This window comes from Numenius arquata, chromosome 1 (genome assembly GCF_964106895.1).
Source record: "Numenius arquata chromosome 1, bNumArq3.hap1.1, whole genome shotgun sequence".
Taxonomy (NCBI): Eukaryota; Metazoa; Chordata; class Aves; order Charadriiformes; family Scolopacidae; genus Numenius; species Numenius arquata.
In genome coordinates this window covers 69,537,908-69,551,987 of record NC_133576.1, presented here as the reverse complement: position 1 = coordinate 69,551,987, position 14,080 = coordinate 69,537,908, and the positions used below count along the sequence as shown (strand labels likewise).

At 41.1% G+C, this 14,080-nt stretch overlaps 1 protein-coding gene across 2 annotated transcripts in view; it reads left to right on the top strand.

Moving 5' to 3' along the window:
- INPP4A (inositol polyphosphate-4-phosphatase type I A) overlaps positions 1-14,080 on the top strand; it is a 133,288-nt gene that overhangs the window by 27,603 nt on the left and 91,605 nt on the right. The window lies entirely within an intron of this gene.

The following is a 14,080-nucleotide window of genomic DNA, read 5'->3' as shown; positions in this document are numbered from 1 at the left end:
TTCTTATTAATGTAGTCTCTCCAGCCTCCATGTTGCATATAAGGAGTATGCATGATTGTAATAATTTTCAGCCTATTAAAGAGATCAGAGGCATTACAGAATTTTAAGCCACAACTTTTTAATTTATGTTCTTAAATATTCCTTTATTCTTGGTTAGCAGGCTGCATCTGTAGGAGGAAAGAATAGAGTTGGATTTGTTTCTTTAATGCAATTTTTGAAGTTCCCACTTTTCCTTTGGGATTTAGTTTTTTTTTTTTCCTTAATGGGAGATTTTTTCAATGAAAATCTTAACTCTACAGACTACATATTTCCTCCTTTTAGTACCTAAATTACAGGGTTTTAGCCCATAGTGATATGGAACATTGGAGTAGTAAAGCTGAAAAGGCTTCTCTTAAAAACAAACAAAACAAAAGATCACAAGTAAGATACCAAAAATATGTTGCTTTCCTGTGTGGAAAGCTTTTTATGTGGGTTAAAAAATCATTATTTCCCTCTCACTCTCTTATATAAGCTATAATTGCTACCAATTTCATGCAAAGTTTGTTACTATTTGTAAAAAGCCTCGGGCAGGTCTCCATCATATTTTTTTGAACCTGCAATCAATTATTTTTTGGGAGGAAGAACTGAGGGGAAGGAGTGGGTAGAAGAAATGTGCACCATTTTTGTACAAAAAAACCAGGCTTGTATTGATTAGTTGCTACCTAAATTATAGTCTATAAAAATAAACTTTAAGCTCATTTATATGAAGCTGACAAAGCGTCAGGTCCTTTTGAAATAGTGTTTGGCCAGTATTTGTGTGATTTCAGCCTATTATGCGAATTCCTAAAAAAGGGAGGCTATTTAAAACAACTGCCTAACAGGTGCTGCTTGCATCTTACCCTTTTTAGACCCACTGTAAAAAGAAAGACACCCATACTTTTGAAACTGGTTTGATGTGAGGATAGCTTTTCCTTGTCTTCCTTTAATTTTAATGTGTCTGTTTCCTTTTCCATCTTAACTACAGCTGTTACGCTGAATTACAGGCTGTGTATTTTAAGAGTCCTTCTATAGCTGGGGGTGTGGTTCATGTAGTTTCCATACCCTCTTGTGCCTGGTTCACGTCAGCTGCAGTTCCATGCTGGTATTTGCCCTTACTTGTGATTTCCTCGCTGAACCGGTACTGTGCAGTAGTTAACCAAGCTGGAAACAGTTCAGTGGTTCTCAAGCAAAATGAATGGTTCTGAAGCTATAAATGACTATTCTTTGTATTAGAGAATTTCTTACTCATTGTCTTGAAGAACTGACACAGATAAAAGGCTCTGCCTTCTTTCTCTTTGCTCAGTTTGGTGCTTCTGTTCAATCTTGATATAATCAGCAAAGATGAATATACTGTATTCTATTTCAGGAGCCCTTTCATGGAGGGTTATTAGAATTGTTTTTCCCAAGAGAAATTAACAGAGAATTAAAGCTATTTTGGACTATGGCAATCAAAAAAGTATTTTTACACTGCTTGTCTTTATGGCTCTTGCTGACTTACACTTGTATTGGTGATCTTGTATTTATAGGCAGCTCTTTTCAGTATGTCTTCTTTATCTCTAAAATCATTCCGTGAGTGTTTGAAATCCTCAGCTTGCAAAAGTGAATATATTTTGGAGCACATCTTTCTAGCAATGTGACTTTAATTTATTAAATAGTTCTTTAAATAGTTCTACATTGATTAGAATCAACCTCACAAGATTTGTATGGGGGATAAATGGATATCTTCCTTCCAAAACTAAGCATTATCCTGAAATTACTTAACAATACATTGAATGAAAGCTTGTTGAATATTTAGTGCGCTAATCAGAGCTTAAGATTCATTTGAAAAAAAACCCAAAACAATGAGAAATACAACTATCTAGTCCCATGCCCCCCCCAAAATCCAAAACTGATGAGCTGGGGGGAGGGAAGCCTTGCCGCCTTCTGTTTTGGGTTAAAAACTGCAAGGTGATCTGGAGAATGAGTAAGGAGGATAACATGACCTGTTTCCCAAATCTGTGGGTGCATGCTTTTTCTCTCTCCTGACTCTCTCAGGTGCAAAATGCATGCCAACACACCTGCGCTTTTCACCAAACTAATCTCCATGGCAAGGAAACCTTGGGTCTGTGGCCCAGGTAGGCTGGGAAGGGAAGCTGCAGCTCCCAGCGGTGGGTGGCAGAACCCTATAGTCTGTGACCACTGTGAGCCTCATCAGGCAAGTGCAGGAGTAGTCATCAATTCTGGACAGCTGAAATACATCACAGACAGAATTAGAAGAAGGTGGAAGTAGGGGCGGGGAGGGGGGGGAAGGGTAATGAAAATACATGTTTTACTGCCATAAAAGGATGATGCCAACAATCTTACCAGTTTAGGCTGGTGGAACTGAACTATAAACAAGAGGTTGTGTGCGGAGCTATGCACATCTTTTTCTGCATAGCTGGAATGACTTGGTGACTTAGATGGGTCTGTTGAACAACTGAATGAAAGTATGCCACACATTTGATGGGAAGCTGAGTGGATGAAGGCTTTGTAGAATCATAGGATATAGATGTCAAAAAAATACCTTCAAGTAGCATGATTATCAATGTTTTTCAATTTAATCATAATTCCTTAATAGTAGTCATGCTTCCTTAATGCAGACAGACAAACATTGTTAGAGAAGGTTGATGAGATTCTAATAATGCATTAAACCTGGTAATCAAATGATGCAATGTCTTCAGTTATTATCTGCCTGGTCTTATTCCTTTTAAATTCAAGGACTCAGTCTTTCCCCAAAACACTGTATGATGCAAATATCTGTAATCTCTGGTCTCCCTTTAATCCCCAAGACATCCCGTGCAATGGACCTTTTACCATACTAGGAAGTGAAAATAATCTGAAAATGTATATAGCAATATATCAGTGCATATTTCTGGATTACCCATACACAAATGAAACTGATTTTTTAAAAAAAACAAAGCAAACACTTTTGATCTTTCAAAAGTTACATGGAAAAAGCCATCATAACTGTTAGAAGTGACAACAAATGGTGCATAGAGGTCTGTTTGGGCCAGCCTGTATTTCTGTGTACCTGAAGAAAAAGAAAATGTTTTATTTAATGAGGAGATTCTGGACCTATTCTTATTTTTTGTATTTTTTGCCTTCTCTTATTATCTGTGTAGGTTTGCTGGTTTGTAGTTGACTGTTTGTAGAATAAGACATGTAGCCTTTGACATTAAGATTTTTTGAAGCCACGTTAAAAACACTGACGTGCTACTTTTTTATGAGCTTTTTCCATGGCCTAATTTTAGGAAAAATCCCAAATGATCTGGAGTCAATTAAGTTCTGAATGTCAAAATTTTGATTAATCATGAAGGAAACACTTCCATTATCAATGCTGTTAATAAGCTTTTCCACCTCATGTCTCAGCTCCCGGTGGTCTGGATTCTTATACATAATCCAACATGTACAGTACTATAACCTTTGAACAGTCCTGTTGATACTTGGTGGCATTAGTCTGGGGAATAATTTACAGTGTACCACAAATAAAGGTTGGATTCACACATAGCGACTTTGTGAGCTTGCAGAGAACTCTTTCTGATTGGGTTGTTACATAGTTTATTTTGAAAGAAGAAATAAAGAATTTTGAGAGAGAAAGAAGAAAAATGTTTTAACTATGGCTTTTCTTTTTATTAGATCTGTTACTGGTTAACATACATTCAGGGACCCTCTTAGGTTTTTGTGAAGTGTTGTATTACACTCTACTAACAACAGGACGCTTTTTGCATGGCAAAGGCAAAGAATGCCAAGAATAGGAGTAAGAGAAGGAGGCCCTTAAACATTTCTAGGTAGGCAGTTTCAAGATCTTACTAATGATGAACATATCAGAAAATGATTTCCCTGCTAAAAATAGGGTCTGGCTAACTTGCAAAGGGGTACAGATGAGTTGAGAAGACAAGACAAAACATGAGAAATCTGTTGTACAAACACAGAAATCTTGCACTGCAGCTGTTCTTTCTTCATGCAGATGAGGAGTAAATTTTATAAGAAATGTTGCAGAATAGTCATCAAAATTGTCCAGCTTTACATTCAGTTTTATTGGTTTTTGATTCAGTTTACCCAGTGCAGCAGATGGTACTGAGAAAACAGTAAGTCTTTGCATTCACTTTCTCCAGCATTGACAATAGTTCTTTCTGAGGCATTTGAAGAACCTACCCATTGTAGGTCACAAAGACCAGCATGAGATCTGCATTGTGAAGACAACAGGGAAAACTTCACTCAGAAAATGTATAGAGTGCATTGAATGAACAAAATGAGTGGATGTAGACAACTCCCACCAGAGTGCATGGCATTGTGTTAGACAGTGCAAGGAACCATAATGTTTAAATCATGCAGTGGAATATGCTTGCCTCAAAATGAATTTACGCCTGGATTTGGATGTCTCTTTTGTTAGGACTTACGGGTCAATATTAAATTGAAATTATTGTGTAAGTGCAGAAAATGAAGCATGCTGGTTTGAAACAGAGAGGTAGTTGTGCATTATAGAGAAAGTAAAGGTTGTTTGGAATAAGAAATTTGTGTTTATGTTGATAGAACAATTTTAATATTCTTGAAAGCATGGAGAGACCAGGTGTTTTCTGACATGCTTTCTCTCTGTTATCTAAAGTGATCTCTATGGCATGTACATAAGATTTGAGATTACAGATGCTTCTGCATTTGCAGTATATAGGGTTTTTTTAGGAAAAAGTAGAGTTCTGAATATAGGGGGAATGAGATTGGGCACATGGTCATTATAAATGGTGCATCACTTAATTATCAGGTTTAATGTATCGTTAGGGTCTTACTGACCTTTTCCGTCACTGCAAAACATGGGCAGATGTTGGCATTAAAGAGAAAAAGAGAACAGAAGTGGATAGATATGAGCAGGCCAGCTGCCAAAAGGTCAGCTGACACTATGCTGACATCAAGTGCAATCTGGGGAATCCTTCTTATCCAAGCAAGCCTTCACATACAGCAAATGTATGGATGTCTTTATACACAGGAGCTACAGCACTGGCTGTAAACTACTTTCTCATCTGGTCAGTGCATCTGTGTTGCTATGAGATACATTTTTCTTGTTGTGTTTTGGCTGATTTATGTGATCTTAATCTCTCAGAGTCTCTTGTTTCATCTGCTGAGAACAGACCATAAAGAGGAAATGGGCATTTAGGTCGTCTTGTGCGTTTTCACTAGATGCGCACAAGTAATTCCCTCTGAGATCTCCATGCAGTGTGTTACAGGCAGCTTGTCACTTCTTAGTCTCTTTCCAGTGCAGGATGTGTAGCTTTGAATTGCTATCAGAGAAATCAAAAATATATTTTACTTGGGTCATAGCTATAGCAGTAACTTGAGGTGATGTCAGTGAAGAGACGTACTTGTGTGGTGGAAACTGTTTTCCACAGCCTCTTGTGGGTTGCTTTGCTAATTGCTTTTGTAGAGGTGAGTTTAAGATGCTACTGAGACATTGGTGGATGATGTAGTGATGGTAAAAAGTTCAACTGCTATATTGTGTCCTGTTATTTATCTTCAGAACCCTTCAGATAAATGTGATGAATAAGTGCATCCTCTTCCCTCCTCCCATACTCGATCGCTAAGGCTCTGCTTTCATGTGTGGCTTCCTCTCTTGGTTGTCTGCACAGGATAAAGGTTCTGGTGCTGATGCTTTTCCCAGCAGGAGTTTTATTTTTCCTGAGAAGCAAACAGTGCTTTTGTCATAGCATATCAAAATACCTACAAAAGGTAATTAGCTAGAAGAAATGAACCTACTACTGAGATGCACCAAAAGGGAAATCCAATGGTCTAATCAGCAAGACACTGAAATCTAGTTTCTGCATTTGCATGTGGAGCAACCTTGGTCAAGCCAGTCACTTGTGCTTTGTAAGATGATGCAAAAATATTTCTCTTCTCAACTTTTTGCCTGTATGTCTTTTCAGCATATGTGTGCCTTCTACAGTGGGTCTCTTCTATTGTGTGTGTGCATAGTGCTCACCTCCATGTTTGGCTGCTCACTGGTGAGGGCCTTTGGAAAGTACCGTAATGCCCATAACAAAGATAAAGGGAGCATGAGCCTGGACAGAAAATGTGCTCTGCTTTTTGTCTTGGAAAAACTGCAACAGTGCTCCTCAAAAATTAGTATCTCTGAACTACCATCTTTCTGTAGGGCTGAGAAAAGTAAGGCTACAAAACATTAGGATGCAGCAGAGTATGCAGCTGATGGAAAGATGACTGGAAGCCTAGGAAGGGGAAGGGGGAAAGGGGGGGAGGCACTACTGTGGATACGGGCAGCGGTCCTCAATTTGCTTCTGTTACTCTGTTGCTTTGGGAGCCAGCTCTGTCCTTGAAGAAAAAGAATGCTTTTTTTTTGTTTTGTTTATTTTGGGTTTTTTTGTTCCCTTGAACAGTATAGCTAAGAAGAAAAAAGCAAGGACAATCTGACTAGACTGACCTTTCATGAGAAAGCAGGTTAATATGGAGTCTGACAACCTGGAAAAGGCTGTGGGAAACCATTTCCACCACTGTTGGCATAATGATTACTTTTTAAAAAAAAAAAATCCCCAAAAACAAATTCCCACAGACAGGGAGATGATGAGGAAGAACAGGGTTCTTTAGCCTAGCATGTTTTGGGGTATCATGTTGAGTAAGTACTGTAGAAAAACCTTTGTTTGTTTGTTTCCTACAGGAGAAAAAAGAAAAACTATTATGTGTAGTTCTTAAAGAGTGTATAATAGTCTACACTGCCTTTTAATGCAAAATCTCTTGCAGCAGTGTTTAGTACTAATTTCCTGTTCTAAATTCCTTTTCAAGATTTCGTGCACGTCAGTGAAAGTTTTGGGGGTTTTACCTCTGCTGGAGTCAGAAGCTTCAGGTTTTCCTACTTTTAGACCCGAGATCCAAACCCTTTCTACTGCAGAAGGTCCAGCTAAGGAGGCTGATAAATTAGGCAACACGGAACTGTTGCCTACAGCAGCTAGATTACTTGTGATTTGTAGGTTAGGTCATTTGCAGCTGAGGCAAGTATGTGCCTCAGCTTTTTACACAGTGCATGCTCACTGTTGGTGTGTTTTATCTCTTTGAGGCCTTTAACAGCTCTTCTCTTTGAGTCATCTTTGATCCAAATCTGTGCTTTTAGGTGGACAGCAACACAAAATTGAATGTAGATATACAATTGCATGCCATACATTTAAAATGAGACAAACACCACCACCATCTCCCTTCAAAAAAAAACCCCAACTCAAGTACCTTCCAGTTTTGTCTTCCCCTGTGCCTGTGTCGTAGGTGCCATTTGGACTGTGGCCTTGTTGTTAGTTTTCTGTTTGAAAACTCGGGGATCTTGGTTTGTTTTTTTGTTGCTGGGTTTTGTTTTTTTCCCAGGCATGCTGTGGACTTCAGCATTCTTTTGCCTATTCAACCATTTAAGACATGAAAATAAAGCGTTGAAAGCTTGACAGGAGCAAAGATTCAGTGTCATTAGTAAACCGGGGGAAAGGATGGGATTCAACAGAAGATTTTCCAATTGATAGATAGGATACTAGTGGTCTTAGGGGAAAAAGTTTAGTTCAGTGTGCCTTCGTAAACACCACCTATTCTTTATGCCCTTTGTTTATGTTATCTCCCTGACCATGTTTCAAGGATTGTTTTGTTCAGCTTGATTCCTTCTCATCTCTTGATCCCTGCCAAGCCAGTATTCTTGGCTGCTTTGAGATAAACGAAGACAGTAAACGTTCACCATCAATAGTATGAAGTTTGTTCAGCAGCTTTAATAACAACCAGATACAGCACTGCCCTGCACATACGTGGATTGGATGGGTGGGCTTACTTTTCATTTGATTGGACTTTGCAAAAGAAGGAATTCTTTAAAAAGACAAAACCCACAGAACCATGAAAGTCATGTTTTGATACTAGCTTTTCCATGAGAAATCTCAACACAAATGTTTATCTGGGCAATAGCCAGCTGGACATTTGCTAAGTATGAGGAAAGATGTTCTGCTGTAAATGCTTTGACATAAACCAAGTGCCTTTTTCCCGAACTATCTGGGATGTTTGTATGAATGACTGTTAAGCAGGTCTACACACTTTAATGTCATTGTTCCTTGGGCCAGCAGTTTCTTTTGACAATTCTCTCTTGATTCATCCCACAGAATCACATGGGGTTGGAAGGGACCTCCAGAGATCATCTAGTCCAACCTCCCTGCCAAAGCAGGTCCACCTAGAGCAGGTTGCACAGAAACTTGTCCAGGCGGGTTTTGAATGCCTTCAGAGACAGAGACTCCACCACCTCCCTGGACAGCCTGTTCCAGTGCTCTGCCACCCTCAAAGTAAAGAAGTTCCTCCTCATGTTTAGATGGAACTTCTTATGTTCAAGTTTGTGCCCGTTTTCTCTTGTCCTATCCCTGGGCACCACTGAAAAAAGACCAGCCCCATCCTCTTGACACCCACCCTTTAAGTATTTATAGGCATTGATCAGATCTCCCCTCAGCCTTCTCTTCTCCAGACTAAAAAGACCCAAGTCCCTCAACCTTTCCTCGTAAGGGAGATGCTCCAGGCCCCTCATCATCTTTGTAGCCCTCTGCTGTACCCTCTCCAGCAGTTCCCTGTCCTTCTTGAACTGGGGAGCCCAGAACTGGACACAGTACTCCACATGGGGCCTCACCAGGGCAGAGTAGAGGGGGAGGATAACCTCTCCCAACCTGCTGGCCACACTCTTCCTGATGCACCCTAGGATGCCATTGGCCTTCTTGGCCACAAGGGCATATTGCTGGCTCATGGTCATCCTGTTGTCCACCAGGATTCCTAGGTCTTTCTCCTTAGAGGTGCTCTCCAGCAGGTCAGCCCCCCACATGGTGCATGGAGTTATTTCTGCCCAGGTGCCGCACCCTACACTTGCCTTTATTGAAGTACATCAGGTTCCTCTCTGCCCAGCTCTCCAGCCTGTCCAGGTCTCACTGTACGGCAGCACAGCCCTCCATCGTGTCAACCACCCCTCCCAGTTTTGTATTGTCAGCAAACTTGCTGAGGGTACTCTCCATCCCCTCAACCAGGTCATTGATGAATATATTGAAGAGGACTGGACCCAGTGCTGACCCCTGGGGGACTCCACTTGTTACAGGCCCCCAGCTAGATTCTGTGCCCCTAATAACAACCCTCTGAGCTCTGTCTTTCAGCCAGTTTTCAATCCACCTCACTGTCCATTCCTCTAATCCACACTTCCTAAGCTTACCTATGAGGATGCTGTGGGAGACTTTGTGTGTCAAAAGCCTTGCTGAAGTCAAGGTAGACAACATCCACCACCCTCCCCTCATCTATCCAACCAGTCATGCCATCATAGAAGGCTACCAGGTTAGTCAGACATGACTTCCCCTTGGTGAATCCGTGTTGACTACTTCTGATAGCTTTCTTTTCCTCCATATGTTTTGAGATGACGCTCAGAACAAGTCGTTCCATCATCTTTCCAGGGATGGAGGTGGGGCTGACTGGCCTGTAGTTTCCCAGGTCCTCCTTCTTGCCCTTTTTGAACACTGGGATGACAGTGGCTTTCCTCCAGTCCTAAGGCACCTCGCCTGTTCTCCAGGACCTTTTGAAGATGATGGAGAGCATCTCAGCAATGACTTCTGCCAGCTCCCTCAGCACTCACAGGTGCATCCCATCAGGACCCATGGACTTGTAGGTATCCAGTTCACTTAACTGCTCCTTAACTTCATCTTCCTGCACCAAGGGAAAGGCTTCCTTTGTCCAGTCTTTCTCTGATTCTTCCAGATTCTGTGGCTCCTGAGGGCTGGCCTGAGCAGTAAAGACTGAAGCAAAGAAAGCATTTAGCAACTCTGCCTTCTCTGCATCCTCTGTCACCATGGCACCAGTCTCATTCAACAGTGGGCCCACATTTCCTCTAGTTGTCCTTTTGCCTCCAATATAGTTGAAAAAGCCCTTCTTGTTAACTTCGACATCCCTTGCCAATTTTAATTCCAAGGAGGCCTTGGCTTTCCTCATTTCATCCCTGCATACTCTAACGGCATTCTTATAATCTTCCCAAGCAGTCAGACCCTTCTTTCACTCAATGTAAACTTCCTTCTTCCACTTGAGTTTTTTCAGAAGCTCCCTGCTCAACCACACAGGTCTCCTGCTTCCCTTGCCTGTTTTCTTGCTGTTAGGGATGCACCGATCCTGAACTTGGAGAAAGCGATGTTTGAATATCGACCAGCTCTCATGAGCCCCCCTACCTTTTAGAGCCTTATCCCATGGGATTTCTCCTAGCAGTTTCTTGAAAAGGTTGAAATTAGCCGTCCTGAAGTCTAAGGTTTCAGTCCTACTTATTTGTTTGCACGTACTGCTCACGATCCTGAACTCTGTCTTTCCATGGTCACTGCAACCAAGGTTGCCCCCAACCTTAATGTCCTCCACCAGTCCTTCTTTGTTTGTCAGCACTAGGTCCTGAATATCCCACCATGGTTTGTTTCCTTGTGGTTGACCTGTTGGCTCTATAGTAGAGGGTTTCATCTGCTTCTTTTGAAGGCTGGATTTACTCAACACTGCAACTGTTTAGTATAATATGACTTTCAGAAGTAAAGTGTAATCAGTACAGCAGTGCATATCAATACATTAAGTGCCTAACTTTGGCTTCATGATGCCTGTTCTCAGTTGTATGTGGTGGGGAGTCTGGCAAGCCTGGGAAATAAGTAGGTGATCAAATAGGTTCTTTGACTGTGGCAGTCAGTGCTTAGTGAGACGGATAGCTGTGGGGGAGGCTGTCAGAATTCGACTCTAGACCTAAATGCACTGCCCCTGACTGTAATGCGCTATGCTCTTTTCCTATAGGCACTTCTCCCTGCTAAACTGGTGTCACTTACATAGGATTTCTGCTCATGTGCATCTCATCTTCCTACAGTTCTTTTATCTCACCGGATTTGAGACCAAATTTGTCCTCCCCAGAGTACTTAATGAAATTGGAGGCATTTTGTTATAAACTTGTGATGAATAAAGGTATATTGCCCTAACACAATACTTTTTGTTTTAGAATCTTTCATGGGGTATTTGAATTCTTCCTCTAGTCTTGATAAGAGGTGTGAGCCCACGGATATCTTGTAGTAGCACACCACCTGGCATACCACAATATTGACCTGGGTTGCAGAGCAAGCTTTTGCATTCAACATAAGTATATTTACAGTGAAGAAAGAAACAGAATTGCCTTCCTGGAAAAAAACCAAACCAAGCAAGATTATGTAGAGGATGAAATCAAACTTGCTGCTGAAAGAAAAAGCTGGGGCAGCCTGCAGGCATACACAGGCACACTGGCGGCAAGTGTGTGCGTGCCTGTGCCACAGAGAGCAGGAGCGAGCAAACGAGAGGAAGCCCTGAAACTTAAACTCCTCCTGCAGCTCTGCATCTGCTCTGAGTCACTGCTATGACTCACACTGACAGTGTTCACGTTAGCTAGCGTTCAGATGGAGCAGCTCTGGCGACAGAAGAAGCAGGTTATATTATTGATTACCTGCTGCAGCAGACAGTTGCGCCAAGATATTTTTTTACGAGCACAGACGAAACAGAGGAGGCTCTACTGAGCACCGTTATTATTATTGTTGTTTTCTTAAGGTAAGAATGCCTGTTATTTACTAGAGAAAGATATGAAAGGGAAATCGGAGCTTGTGAGGGCTGAGTCTCTTTCTGCTGCTGCATATCCTCAGAGGACGCTGATCTTTGGAGCTGCGTTACTGCAAAGCTTTGTCTCGACTGTTTGCAGCGCCATATGGAGAATCATATGGCTAATGGGCAGTGCACGTCCTAGGAAACAAAATAACTATATTCTCATTCATTGATGTTATGTAAGGCATGGCAGCCATGTTAAGGACAGAAGACCTCTTTCGAAGAAACAGTGCTGCTAGATGGTAGGTCAAGGAAAACAACTAGTTTTTAAACAACTCTGTTCTTTGGAGAGCACTGCAGTTCTCTAGTTGTTGCTTAGAACTAAATTTACTGAATTACATATTTCTGTGTTAATAGAATACAAAACAGTGGCATTAGAAATAGCAAAATAATTGTTTACCTTTAGAATCAGTGTTGTTTTGCCTTCAGCGTTCAGGCTGGGAGTGTGCGCATGCTATGATCTGTGCAATGCCTGGATGTAAACAGTTTCTTCAAATACTTTAAATGATGCTTCCAGATATTGGGATCATTTTCATTCTGTGCCAATAAAAGCCCATATGTAGATGTCCTGTTCAGACAATTGGTTATATGCAAAAAGTGGGACATATTCTAGTTAGTGTTGACATATGCAGAATGGGTAAAACAGTTTTTTATAGTGGCTTTACTGCTCTTTTATTCACTCTGGTGCTATAATTTTAGTGTAGGCTAGATTGGTATTGTTTATTATCCTCATGTAGAACCCACTGAATCTTGAGCCTTTGCTGTACTCCTCACAAGAGATTTTCTAGGTTAGGGATTCTGTTTTGGAACTGCAGTAATGAATTTATCTTAATTTCTTTTTTCTTTCCTTTTTTTTTTTCTTTTTTTTTTCTTTTTTTTTTTCTTCATTTCTAAGACTGTGTCAGAGTTGTGTTTGCCTTCGTGTATGCATTTAGAGTATGAATTCTATTAAAAAATATTTATTATTATACAAATAATTTATTATAATAAAACTCAATTATCTTCAATTGAGTTTACATAATTTCTTTATTTATTTATAATTTCTTCTTTCATTGTGAGTGCAGTTAAATAATTAACAGTTAACATTTTGAAAAGAAACTTCAAGAACATGCTTAACATCTAAACACCAGGATGACAGTCCCTGACTCAACACAACCCTGAAGACAGCCTCTCCATCCTACTTGTCCACAAACTTTGTGCAAATGCTGACCACCAGAGAGAACTCGCTCTGATTCATCTCGTTCTCATGCTGCCTGCTATGTCCCTCTTTCTGCTGCTGAAATGCCACTAAGTGAAAAAGAGCGTCAACTGAAAAAAGAACAAGAATCCCAGCCTTGCAAGATAGCTAGACAGTTTGCTTCATGTGAATTGAAGGCTTCTGCGAAGAACTAAAGCAGTTTTAGTGATGATTTGTTGTGATGTTGTCTTGATGATTACACACCTTCTTTTAGATATATTAGCAAGATACAACTAAAACAGCCAAGGTAAGGTAGGAAATATTTGTGCAGGGAAGCAATCATAACCATGTTAAGCACAAAGGAAGCAGTTGCATTTGATCCTTCTATGGAGGGATTTTGTAATAGGTATAATAGGGTTTGTTAAAATCTGCCCTCTAGGCACCCTGAAAGTTATTTTTTGTTGCTTTAAGTTGGCTTTGCATCAGGCCGTAAAGGCAACATACGGCACAAGCTGTTAGGGCGGTTTCACTGGTACTTTCAGCAGGGCTTGAAGTGTGAGAGTTCATGATCTCCTTGGCCTTTCTTTTCTGTAGTAAATGGGTTTGTTATCTCCAGTGAACCCAAGCAGAAGATCCCAGCTCAGTGTTCTGCCCTCCTGTTCCTAACCTACAGGACATCACCGGTGCTTGCATGACTGGTTTTCTCGTCTCTGCATTACTCCAGAGCCATGTTTTGTCATCTCTGCCCTCACTGAAGCTGTTGCGGACTTCCTGCTGAAATTTAAGCCCCCTTTTTCCATTCTCACTTGAGCTGTTCTACTGTAACCTGTTTAATGATTCTCTCCCCTTGGTAGGTTTTCCACCTAGGCGAGCCTTAAGTGGTGCAAAGCTGCAAAGCTCATGTAACTCAGCTCTTCCCTTTTGCTTCTGTGCTGTTTGTGTTGTGAACGACAGGTGGGGTGTTGAGCTGTCCTTTTATTTGTTTCTTCCTTCGTAATACCTTCTGCTTTTTTCTGTGGCTTCCTTTGTGGCCCTGCTGTAACTGTGTTATTCTGACCCCTTCATTTGCCTTCCTGGCATGTGGGAAGCAATGCTGCTGGATCAGCTCTGGTCTCTTACATGTTCTGCTTCCTCAGTCCTTGAGCAGAAGTTTCAAAACAGGCAGTGGCATCGTCCTTGTGCATGCTGTTCTACCTCTCCCTGCCGTGGCAGGGGGAAATGACTCTGCAGGAAACACAGCTGTTGCTGTGGGTA